This window comes from Sminthopsis crassicaudata, chromosome X (genome assembly GCF_048593235.1).
Source record: "Sminthopsis crassicaudata isolate SCR6 chromosome X, ASM4859323v1, whole genome shotgun sequence".
NCBI classification, from domain to species: Eukaryota; Metazoa; Chordata; class Mammalia; order Dasyuromorphia; family Dasyuridae; genus Sminthopsis; species Sminthopsis crassicaudata.
In genome coordinates, this window is record NC_133623.1 from 41,021,901 (window position 1) to 41,036,567 (window position 14,667).

Genomic DNA, 14,667 nt, shown 5'->3' on the forward strand with positions numbered 1-14,667 from the left:
CAACTTTTTACACAAACACACACACAAGGGAGCATCTCATATTCTTACACACACTTACACAAACTAGGGGATATTTCATATTCTTATACATACAATAGGGGCATCTCAACTTTTTACACACACACACACACACACACTCACTAAGGGTATCTCATATTCTTACACATACTTACACACACTAGGGAGCATCTCATATTCTTACATGCCCACACACTCGGGGGTATTTCATTTTCTTACACACACACACACATACTGAAGTATATCTCATAATCTTACACACACACTAGGGAGCATCTCAAATTCTTGCACACACATACGCAAACTAGGGGATATTTCATATTCTTACAGACACAATAGGGGCATCTCATCTTTTTACACACACACTCACACACACACACTAGGGGGCATCTCATATTACTCACACACACACTAGGGAGCATCTCAAATTCTTGCACACATACATACTAGCGGGCATCTCATATTACACACACACTAGGGAGCGTCTCATATTCTTACATGCACGCACACTCGGGGGTATTTCATATTCTTTCACACACACATACTGGGCTATATCATAGTCTTACACACACACTAGGGAGCATCTCAAATTTTTGCACACATACATACTAGGGGGCATCTCATGTTTCTCACACACACACACACTAGGGAGCGTCTCATATTCTTACATGCATACACACTTGGGGGTATTTCATATTCTTACACACACACACACATACATACTGGGGTATCTCATATTCATACACACACACTAGGGAGCATCTCAAATTCTTGCACACACACATACTAGGGGGCATCTCATATGCTTACAGACACACTCTAGGAGGCATCTCATATTCTTACACACACTTACACAAACTAGGGGATATTTCATATTCTTATACATACAATAGGGGCATCTCAACTTTTTACACAAACATACACACACACACACACACTAAGGGTATCTCATATTCTTACACCTACATACACACACTAGGGAGCATCTCATATTCTTACATGCACACACACTCGGGGGTATTTCATTTTCTTACACACACACATACTGGGGTATCTCATAATCTTACACACACACTAGGGAGCATTTCAAATTCTTGCACAGACATACACAAACTAGGGGATATTTCATATTCTTACAGACACAATAGGGGCATCTCATCTTTTTACACACACATACATACACACACACTAGGGGGTATCTCACATTACTCACACACACACACACAAGGGAGCATCTCAAATTCTTGCACACACATACACACATTGAAATATATCTCATATTCTTACACACACACACACACTAGGGGGCATCTCATATTACTCATAAACACACAAGGTGGCATTTCCGTTTACTACACACATAATAGGTAGCATCTCATATTCTGACACAAGCACACACACACATACCAGGGGGCATCTCATATTACTCACACACACACACACACACACACACAAGGGAGCATCTCATATTCTTACACACACTTACACAAACTAGGGGGTATTTCATATTCTTGCAGACACAATAGGGGCATCTCATCTTTTTACACACACACACACACACACACACACACATACACACAGACACGCACACACACTAAAGATATCTCATATTCTTATTCCCACATACACCCACTAGGGAGCATCTCATATTCTTACATGCACACACACTCGGGGTTATTTCATATTCTTACACACACACATACTGGGGTATCTCATATTCTTGCACACACATACACAAACTAGGGGATATTTCATATTCTTATACATACAATGGGGGCAACTCAACTTTTTACACACACACACACACACTAAGGGTATCTCATATTCTTACAGATACATACACACACTAGGGAGCATCTCATATTCTTACATGCCCACACACTCGGGGGTATTCCATTTTCTTACACACACACACACTAGGGTGTATCTCATATTACTCACACACACACACAAGGGATCATCTCAAATTCTTGCACAGACATACACAAACTAGGGGATATTTCATATTCTAACAGACACAATAGGGGCATCTCATCTTTTTACACACACACACACACACACACACACACACACTAGGGGGTATCTCATATTACTCACACACAAACACAAGGGAGCATCTCAAATTTTTGCACACACATACACACACTGAAGTATATCTCAAATTCTTACACACACACACACACACACACACACTAGGGGCCATCTCATATTACTCACACACACACACTAGGGAGCATCTCAAATTCTTGCACACACATACACACTTTGAAGTATATCTCATATTCTTACACACACACACACGCTAGGGGGCATCTCATATTACTCATAAACACACAAGGTGGCATTTCCGTTTACTACACACATAATAGGTAGCATCTCATATTCTGACACGAGCACACACACACATACCACGGGGCATCTCATATTACTCACACAAACACACACACACACACACACACACACACACGCAAGGGAGCATCTCATATTCTTACACACACTTACACAAACTAGGGGATATTTCATATTCTTATACATACAATAGGGGCATCTCAACTTTTTACACAAACACACACACAAGGGAGCATCTCAAATTCTTGCACAGACATACACAAACTAGGGGATATTTCATATTCTTACAGACACAATAGGGGCATCTCATCTTTTTACACAAACATACACACACACACACACTAAGGGTATCTCATATTCTTACACCTACATACACACACTAGGGAGCATCTCATATTCTTACATGCACACACACTCGGGGGTATTTCATTTTCTTACACACACACATACTGGGGTATCTCATAATCTTACACACACACTAGGGAGCATTTCAAATTCTTGCACAGACATACACAAACTAGGGGATATTTCATATTCTTACAGACACAATAGGGGCATCTCATCTTTTTACACACACATACATACACACACACTAGGGGGTATCTCACATTACTCACACACACACACACACAAGGGAGCATCTCAAATTCTTGCACACACATACACACATTGAAATATATCTCATATTATTACACACACACACACACTAGGGGGCATCTCATATTACTCATAAACACACAAGGTGGCATTTCCGTTTACTACACACATAATAGGTAGCATCTCATATTCTGACACAAGCACACACACATACCAGGGGGCATCTCATATTACTCACACACACACACACACACACAAGGGAGCATCTCATATTCTTACACACACTTACACAAACTAGGGGGTATTTCATATTCTTGCAGACACAATAGGGGCATCTCATCTTTTTACACACACACACACACACACACACACACACACATACACACAGACACGCACACACACTAAAGATATCTCATATTCTTATTCCCACATACACCCACTAGGGAGCATCTCATATTCTTACATGCACACACACTCGGGGTTATTTCATATTCTTACACACACACATACTGGGGTATCTCATATTCTTGCACACACATACACAAACTAGGGGATATTTCATATTCTTATACATACAATGGGGGCAACTCAACTTTTTACACACACACACACACACTAAGGGTATCTCATATTCTTACAGATACATACACACACTAGGGAGCATCTCATATTCTTACATGCCCACACACTCGGGGGTATTCCATTTTCTTACACACACACACACTAGGGTGTATCTCATATTACTCACACACACACACAAGGGATCATCTCAAATTCTTGCACAGACATACACAAACTAGGGGATATTTCATATTCTTACAGACACAATAGGGGCATCTCATCTTTTTACACACACACACACACACACACACACACACTAGGGGGTATCTCATATTACTCACACACAAACACAAGGGAGCATCTCAAATTTTTGCACACACATACACACACTGAAGTATATCTCAAATTCTTACACACACACACACACACACACACACACTAGGGGCCATCTCATATTACTCACACACACACACTAGGGAGCATCTCAAATTCTTGCACACACATACACACTTTGAAGTATATCTCATATTCTTACACACACACACACGCTAGGGGGCATCTCATATTACTCATAAACACACAAGGTGGCATTTCCGTTTACTACACACATAATAGGTAGCATCTCATATTCTGACACGAGCACACACACACATACCACGGGGCATCTCATATTACTCACACAAACACACACACACACACACACACACACACACACGCAAGGGAGCATCTCATATTCTTACACACACTTACACAAACTAGGGGATATTTCATATTCTTATACATACAATAGGGGCATCTCAACTTTTTACACAAACACACACACAAGGGAGCATCTCATATTCTTACACACACTTACACAAACTAGGGGATATTTCATATTCTTATACATACAATAGGGGCATCTCAACTTTTTACACACACACACACACACACACTCACTAAGGGTATCTCATATTCTTACACATACTTACACACACTAGGGAGCATCTCATATTCTTACATGCCCACACACTCGGGGGTATTTCATTTTCTTACACACACACACACATACTGAAGTATATCTCATAATCTTACACACACACTAGGGAGCATCTCAAATTCTTGCACACACATACGCAAACTAGGGGATATTTCATATTCTTACAGAAACAATAGGGGCATCTCATCTTTTTACACACACACTCACACACACACACTAGGGGGCATCTCATATTACTCACACACACACTAGGGAGCATCTCAAATTCTTGCACACATACATACTAGCGGGCATCTCATATTACACACACACTAGGGAGCGTCTCATATTCTTACATGCACGCACACTCGGGGGTATTTCATATTCTTTCACACACACATACTGGGCTATATCATAGTCTTACACACACACTAGGGAGCATCTCAAATTTTTGCACACATACATACTAGGGGGCATCTCATATTTCTCACACACACACACACTAGGGAGCGTCTCATATTCTTACATGCATACACACTTGGGGGTATTTCATATTCTTACACACACACACACATACATACTGGGGTATCTCATATTCATACACACACACTAGGGAGCATCTCAAATTCTTGCACACACACATACTAGGGGGCATCTCATATGCTTACAGACACACTCTAGGAGGCATCTCATATTCTTACACACACTTACACAAACTAGGGGATATTTCATATTCTTATACATACAATAGGGGCATCTCAACTTTTTACACAAACATACACACACACACACACACTAAGGGTATCTCATATTCTTACACCTACATACACACACTAGGGAGCATCTCATATTCTTACATGCACACACACTCGGGGGTATTTCATTTTCTTACACACACACATACTGGGGTATCTCATAATCTTACACACACACTAGGGAGCATTTCAAATTCTTGCACAGACATACACAAACTAGGGGATATTTCATATTCTTACAGACACAATAGGGGCATCTCATCTTTTTACACACACATACATACACACACACTAGGGGGTATCTCACATTACTCACACACACACACACAAGGGAGCATCTCAAATTCTTGCACACACATACACACATTGAAATATATCTCATATTCTTACACACACACACACACACTAGGGGGCATCTCATATTACTCATAAACACACAAGGTGGCATTTCCGTTTACTACACACATAATAGGTAGCATCTCATATTCTGACACAAGCACACACACACATACCAGGGGGCATCTCATATTACTCACACACACACACACACACACACACAAGGGAGCATCTCATATTCTTACACACACTTACACAAACTAGGGGGTATTTCATATTCTTGCAGACACAATAGGGGCATCTCATCTTTTTACACACACACACACACACACACACATACACACAGACACGCACACACACTAAAGATATCTCATATTCTTATTCCCACATACACCCACTAGGGAGCATCTCATATTCTTACATGCACACACACTCGGGGTTATTTCATATTCTTACACACACACATACTGGGGTATCTCATATTCTTGCACACACATACACAAACTAGGGGATATTTCATATTCTTATACATACAATGGGGGCAACTCAACTTTTTACACACACACACACACACACTAAGGGTATCTCATATTCTTACAGATACATACACACACTAGGGAGCATCTCATATTCTTACATGCCCACACACTCGGGGGTATTCCATTTTCTTACACACACACACACTAGGGTGTATCTCATATTACTCACACACACACACAAGGGATCATCTCAAATTCTTGCACAGACATACACAAACTAGGGGATATTTCATATTCTTACAGACACAATAGGGGCATCTCATCTTTTTACACACACACACACACACACACACACACACTAGGGGGTATCTCATATTACTCACACACAAACACAAGGGAGCATCTCAAATTTTTGCACACACATACACACACTGAAGTATATCTCAAATTCTTACACACACACACACACACACACACACACTAGGGGCCATCTCATATTACTCACACACACACACTAGGGAGCATCTCAAATTCTTGCACACACATACACACTTTGAAGTATATCTCATATTCTTACACACACACACACGCTAGGGGGCATCTCATATTACTCATAAACACACAAGGTGGCATTTCCGTTTACTACACACATAATAGGTAGCATCTCATATTCTGACACGAGCACACACACACATACCACGGGGCATCTCATATTACTCACACAAACACACACACACACACACACACACACACACACGCAAGGGAGCATCTCATATTCTTACACACACTTACACAAACTAGGGGATATTTCATATTCTTATACATACAATAGGGGCATCTCAACTTTTTACACAAACACACACACAAGGGAGCATCTCATATTCTTACACACACTTACACAAACTAGGGGATATTTCATATTCTTATACATACAATAGGGGCATCTCAACTTTTTACACACACACACACACACACACTCACTAAGGGTATCTCATATTCTTACACATACTTACACACACTAGGGAGCATCTCATATTCTTACATGCCCACACACTCGGGGGTATTTCATTTTCTTACACACACACACACATACTGAAGTATATCTCATAATCTTACACACACACTAGGGAGCATCTCAAATTCTTGCACACACATACGCAAACTAGGGGATATTTCATATTCTTACAGAAACAATAGGGGCATCTCATCTTTTTACACACACACTCACACACACACACTAGGGGGCATCTCATATTACTCACACACACACTAGGGAGCATCTCAAATTCTTGCACACATACATACTAGCGGGCATCTCATATTACACACACACTAGGGAGCGTCTCATATTCTTACATGCACGCACACTCGGGGGTATTTCATATTCTTTCACACACACATACTGGGCTATATCATAGTCTTACACACACACTAGGGAGCATCTCAAATTTTTGCACACATACATACTAGGGGGCATCTCATATTTCTCACACACACACACACTAGGGAGCGTCTCATATTCTTACATGCATACACACTTGGGGGTATTTCATATTCTTACACACACACACACATACATACTGGGGTATCTCATATTCATACACACACACTAGGGAGCATCTCAAATTCTTGCACACACACATACTAGGGGGCATCTCATATGCTTACAGACACACTCTAGGAGGCATCTCATATTCTTACACACACTTACACAAACTAGGGGATATTTCATATTCTTATACATACAATAGGGGCATCTCAACTTTTTACACAAACATACACACACACACACACACTAAGGGTATCTCATATTCTTACACCTACATACACACACTAGGGAGCATCTCATATTCTTACATGCACACACACTCGGGGGTATTTCATTTTCTTACACACACACATACTGGGGTATCTCATAATCTTACACACACACTAGGGAGCATTTCAAATTCTTGCACAGACATACACAAACTAGGGGATATTTCATATTCTTACAGACACAATAGGGGCATCTCATCTTTTTACACACACATACATACACACACACTAGGGGGTATCTCACATTACTCACACACACACACACAAGGGAGCATCTCAAATTCTTGCACACACATACACACATTGAAATATATCTCATATTCTTACACACACACACACACACTAGGGGGCATCTCATATTACTCATAAACACACAAGGTGGCATTTCCGTTTACTACACACATAATAGGTAGCATCTCATATTCTGACACAAGCACACACACACATACCAGGGGGCATCTCATATTACTCACACACACACACACACACACACACAAGGGAGCATCTCATATTCTTACACACACTTACACAAACTAGGGGGTATTTCATATTCTTGCAGACACAATAGGGGCATCTCATCTTTTTACACACACACACACACACACACACACATACACACAGACACGCACACACACTAAAGATATCTCATATTCTTATTCCCACATACACCCACTAGGGAGCATCTCATATTCTTACATGCACACACACTCGGGGTTATTTCATATTCTTACACACACACATACTGGGGTATCTCATATTCTTGCACACACATACACAAACTAGGGGATATTTCATATTCTTATACATACAATGGGGGCAACTCAACTTTTTACACACACACACACACACTAAGGGTATCTCATATTCTTACAGATACATACACACACTAGGGAGCATCTCATATTCTTACATGCCCACACACTCGGGGGTATTCCATTTTCTTACACACACACACACTAGGGTGTATCTCATATTACTCACACACACACACAAGGGATCATCTCAAATTCTTGCACAGACATACACAAACTAGGGGATATTTCATATTCTAACAGACACAATAGGGGCATCTCATCTTTTTACACACACACACACACACACACACACACACACTAGGGGGTATCTCATATTACTCACACACAAACACAAGGGAGCATCTCAAATTCTTGCACACACATACACACATTGAAATATATCTCATATTATTACACACACACACACACTAGGGGGCATCTCATATTACTCATAAACACACAAGGTGGCATTTCCGTTTACTACACACATAATAGGTAGCATCTCATATTCTGACACAAGCACACACACATACCAGGGGGCATCTCATATTACTCACACACACACACACACACACAAGGGAGCATCTCATATTCTTACACACACTTACACAAACTAGGGGGTATTTCATATTCTTGCAGACACAATAGGGGCATCTCATCTTTTTACACACACACACACACACACACACACACACACATACACACAGACACGCACACACACTAAAGATATCTCATATTCTTATTCCCACATACACCCACTAGGGAGCATCTCATATTCTTACATGCACACACACTCGGGGTTATTTCATATTCTTACACACACACATACTGGGGTATCTCATATTCTTGCACACACATACACAAACTAGGGGATATTTCATATTCTTATACATACAATGGGGGCAACTCAACTTTTTACACACACACACACACACTAAGGGTATCTCATATTCTTACAGATACATACACACACTAGGGAGCATCTCATATTCTTACATGCCCACACACTCGGGGGTATTCCATTTTCTTACACACACACACACTAGGGTGTATCTCATATTACTCACACACACACACAAGGGATCATCTCAAATTCTTGCACAGACATACACAAACTAGGGGATATTTCATATTCTTACAGACACAATAGGGGCATCTCATCTTTTTACACACACACACACACACACACACACACTAGGGGGTATCTCATATTACTCACACACAAACACAAGGGAGCATCTCAAATTTTTGCACACACATACACACACTGAAGTATATCTCAAATTCTTACACACACACACACACACACACACACTAGGGGCCATCTCATATTACTCACACACACACACTAGGGAGCATCTCAAATTCTTGCACACACATACACACTTTGAAGTATATCTCATATTCTTACACACACACACACGCTAGGGGGCATCTCATATTACTCATAAACACACAAGGTGGCATTTCCGTTTACTACACACATAATAGGTAGCATCTCATATTCTGACACGAGCACACACACACATACCACGGGGCATCTCATATTACTCACACAAACACACACACACACACACACACACACACACGCAAGGGAGCATCTCATATTCTTACACACACTTACACAAACTAGGGGATATTTCATATTCTTATACATACAATAGGGGCATCTCAACTTTTTACACAAACACACACACAAGGGAGCATCTCATATTCTTACACACACTTACACAAACTAGGGGATATTTCATATTCTTATACATACAATAGGGGCATCTCAACTTTTTACACACACACACACACACACACTCACTAAGGGTATCTCATATTCTTACACATACTTACACACACTAGGGAGCATCTCATATTCTTACATGCCCACACACTCGGGGGTATTTCATTTTCTTACACACACACACACATACTGAAGTATATCTCATAATCTTACACACACACTAGGGAGCATCTCAAATTCTTGCACACACATACGCAAACTAGGGGATATTTCATATTCTTACAGAAACAATAGGGGCATCTCATCTTTTTACACACACACTCACACACACACACTAGGGGGCATCTCATATTACTCACACACACACTAGGGAGCATCTCAAATTCTTGCACACATACATACTAGCGGGCATCTCATATTACACACACACTAGGGAGCGTCTCATATTCTTACATGCACGCACACTCGGGGGTATTTCATATTCTTTCACACACACATACTGGGCTATATCATAGTCTTACACACACACTAGGGAGCATCTCAAATTTTTGCACACATACATACTAGGGGGCATCTCATATTTCTCACACACACACACACTAGGGAGCGTCTCATATTCTTACATGCATACACACTTGGGGGTATTTCATATTCTTACACACACACACACATACATACTGGGGTATCTCATATTCATACACACACACTAGGGAGCATCTCAAATTCTTGCACACACACATACTAGGGGGCATCTCATATGCTTACAGACACACTCTAGGAGGCATCTCATATTCTTACACACACTTACACAAACTAGGGGATATTTCATATTCTTATACATACAATAGGGGCATCTCAACTTTTTACACAAACATACACACACACACACACACTAAGGGTATCTCATATTCTTACACCTACATACACACACTAGGGAGCATCTCATATTCTTACATGCACACACACTCGGGGGTATTTCATTTTCTTACACACACACATACTGGGGTATCTCATAATCTTACACACACACTAGGGAGCATTTCAAATTCTTGCACAGACATACACAAACTAGGGGATATTTCATATTCTTACAGACACAATAGGGGCATCTCATCTTTTTACACACACATACATACACACACACTAGGGGGTATCTCACATTACTCACACACACACACACAAGGGAGCATCTCAAATTCTTGCACACACATACACACATTGAAATATATCTCATATTCTTACACACACACACACACTAGGGGGCATCTCATATTACTCATAAACACACAAGGTGGCATTTCCGTTTACTACACACATAATAGGTAGCATCTCATATTCTGACACAACCACACATACATACTAGGGGGCATCTCATATTACTCACACACACACACAAAAGGGAGCATCTCATATTCTTACATGCACACACACTCGGGTATTTCATAGTCCTACACACACAGATACTAGGGGGCATCTCATATGCTTACAGACACACTCTAGGAGACATCTCATATTCTTACGCACACATACACAAACTACGGGATATTTCATATTCTTACACACACAATAGGGGCATCTCATCTTTTTGCACACACACACACACACACACACACACACACTAAGGGTATCTCATATTCTTACTCCCACATACACACACTCGGGGGTATCTCATATTCTTACACACACACACACATACTAGACGGTATTTCATGTTCTTACTCACACATTAGTGGCTATTTCATATTTTTACACACACTGTGAGTATCTCATAATCTTACACACATACACTAGGGTGAATCTCATATTCTTACACACAGACACACATATTGGGGGGCATCCCATATTCTTACTCGCACACACACTAGGGGCTATTTCATACTTACACACACACACAATAGGGGGTTATTTCATATTCTCACACACACACACACTGAGGGTATTGCATCTTCTTACACACACATTAGTGGGTATTTCATATTCTTACACACTAGGGGCATCTGATAGTCTTACACACAAATACACTAGGACGCATCTCATATTCTCACACACACACACACACACACACACACAGTACCTGGCATCTCATATTCTTACACAAATACACAGATACACAATCACCTGTTCTTGCGGCCCTCCCAAATTCTCCAATGTCTTGATATTTTTTCCAGAGCCTTCGCCTTCAGAGATGTGAGTGGAGGAAGTATTCCTGTCCCTGGTAATGATATAACCCACCTGATAGGTGCCTCTTCCTAGGATGACTTATTAGTTTAATTCAGTTGCTTGAGTTGCCTTGTGGATGCCCATTGCTTAGCAAATGTTTGTGGGGATGATTGGTGCCTTATTCACAGGGGCTGCTTCCTGCACAGGGACCTGAGGGAGACAGATTGGAAATAAGAGTCGATGGTGCAGGAGTGTTACTCTCCCCAGTACTTTTAGTTGGAGAGTCCTGGCCTGTGTCACCTGGGGTCTGAAGAGAAATGATGGTAGTAGTTTTATCCATGAAACAATCAAAGATAAGGAATTGGTAGTGAATAGATACTTGGAGCCAAAGGGGGGACCCTGCCTGTGGAAAGTGGGACTAAGAGATAAGCTCTCTGAGCTTTGGCACCTTCTGGCCTATCATAAAGTAGGTTCAGGAATTCCTGTAGGCCTTGAAGCTAAGCTGTTTCACAGTGGGCCAGCTCTGCCCCCTGACTCTCCCTAATGGGCCCTTGCTACAGTAGGGCTTTGAGAGCCTCTGGGACCAACTGTACTTTGTAGCCAGAGGCAGTACAGTGCAGAATGCTGGTTTGGGGGCAGAATCTTGGATTCAGATTCCACTTCTGCACTAAACTAATGGTGTGACAAATAACTTTAGTTTCCTAGATCTCATTTTCTTCTTCTGTAAAATGCAGAGTTTGGATTCAGTGCTATGTCTCGATCCAGGATTCTTAACTTTCTGGTATTGTGGTAGTCTGGTTAAGTCTCGTCTCAGAATCACATTTTAAATGCATATAACACAGTATATAGGATTACGAAGAAAACCAGTTATATTGAAATACAATTATCAGAATATTTTTTTCAAAGTGCACTGACTCCAGGTCAAGAATTCCTGTTGTATAACTATGGTACTAGAGATTGAACCTAAGCTATAATCCTAATACAGATATCTCCAGGATTAATCATTTCCTTTTAGAAATTATCAAGTTGGGTTTTCATGCCATTATTCGTCTGTTCTCCTCCTACATCACAGACCAATCCTATTCAGCTTCTTTTGTGGGGTCTTCCCATCATACTCCTAATGATGGCTGTCCTGTAGTACTCTTCTCCCTCTGTGTTCTTTCACTTGGTGATCTCCTCAGGATCCACTTAATATCTCTATGTTGCTGATTTCCCCAATCTCCTTATCAAGTCCTACCCTCTCTGCTGACCTGAGTCTTGCATCTCCAACAACCTGTTAGGTGTCTCATACTGGACCTTCTATTGTTATCTCTAGTTCCTCCCAGATTCTCTCCCCTTCCGAGGACAACACCATCACCCCATTTGCCCACACTCCTAAGTTGAATGTCATCTCTTAATTCTCTTTCACATCCTTATGTCCAGTCTGTTGCCCTACTCTTCCCCTCTCCGGCCCTCAGGGTCTAAAAGAGGAAGGCTTAGCAGGATGATGAGGTACCTTAATTCTGTGATACATGGCAAATGATTCATCTTTGGGTTAGCAAGAAGACCATGTCCGCCCTCCTAGTCATCAGAAATTACAAGGCGAAGGAAACAGCCAGGAGAACCTCACAGAGAGGCCAAAACCATCACAGAGAGGCAGACCATCACCAAGAGATCCCAGCACACTATGAAGCAGCAGAAACGATAATTACATGTGCGTTTGGCGGGATCTTCTTGTACAGATTATGATACAGGTACAGGGACAGTCATCTACATGTTATAGATGAGAAGATGAGAATGATGGGGGAAATGGCTTATCTTGATCACCCAGCTGAGGAGTAACAGAGGCAGAATTAGCATCAGAATAGAGTCTGATTCCAGGTCAGTGCTACCTGCTACACCCTGCCTCTTGGGTATATGGGGAAAAGAAAACTAGCCAAGAAAAGGTGAATACCTCTGTGAAACAGGTGTCTCTTTTGGCCTACTTTCAAAGGTCTAAGACAAGGAAACAAAGGACCAGACAGCTCCATTTAGAATCCTATTTTATGGAGATGGGGAAGTGGAAATTGAGCCATCCCCTTCCCTTCCTTGGGCCTCAGTTTCTTCCTCTGTAAAATAAGGGGATTGG

General features: G+C 41.1%; 1 protein-coding gene and 1 long non-coding RNA gene across 4 annotated transcripts in view; one reads left to right on the forward strand and one right to left on the reverse strand.

Moving 5' to 3' along the window:
• The window catches only part of LOC141548231 (uncharacterized), a 307,738-nt gene that overhangs the window by 159,942 nt on the left and 133,129 nt on the right, over nt 1-14,667 (forward strand). The window lies entirely within an intron of this gene.
• Nucleotides 1-14,667, reverse strand: part of LOC141548233 (uncharacterized) — a 53,946-nt gene that overhangs the window by 35,259 nt on the left and 4,020 nt on the right. The window contains exon 2 of the long non-coding RNA XR_012483851.1: nt 12,519-12,770. This is a non-coding gene — a long non-coding RNA (uncharacterized LOC141548233). The remainder of the gene's footprint in view (nt 1-12,518; nt 12,771-14,667) is intronic.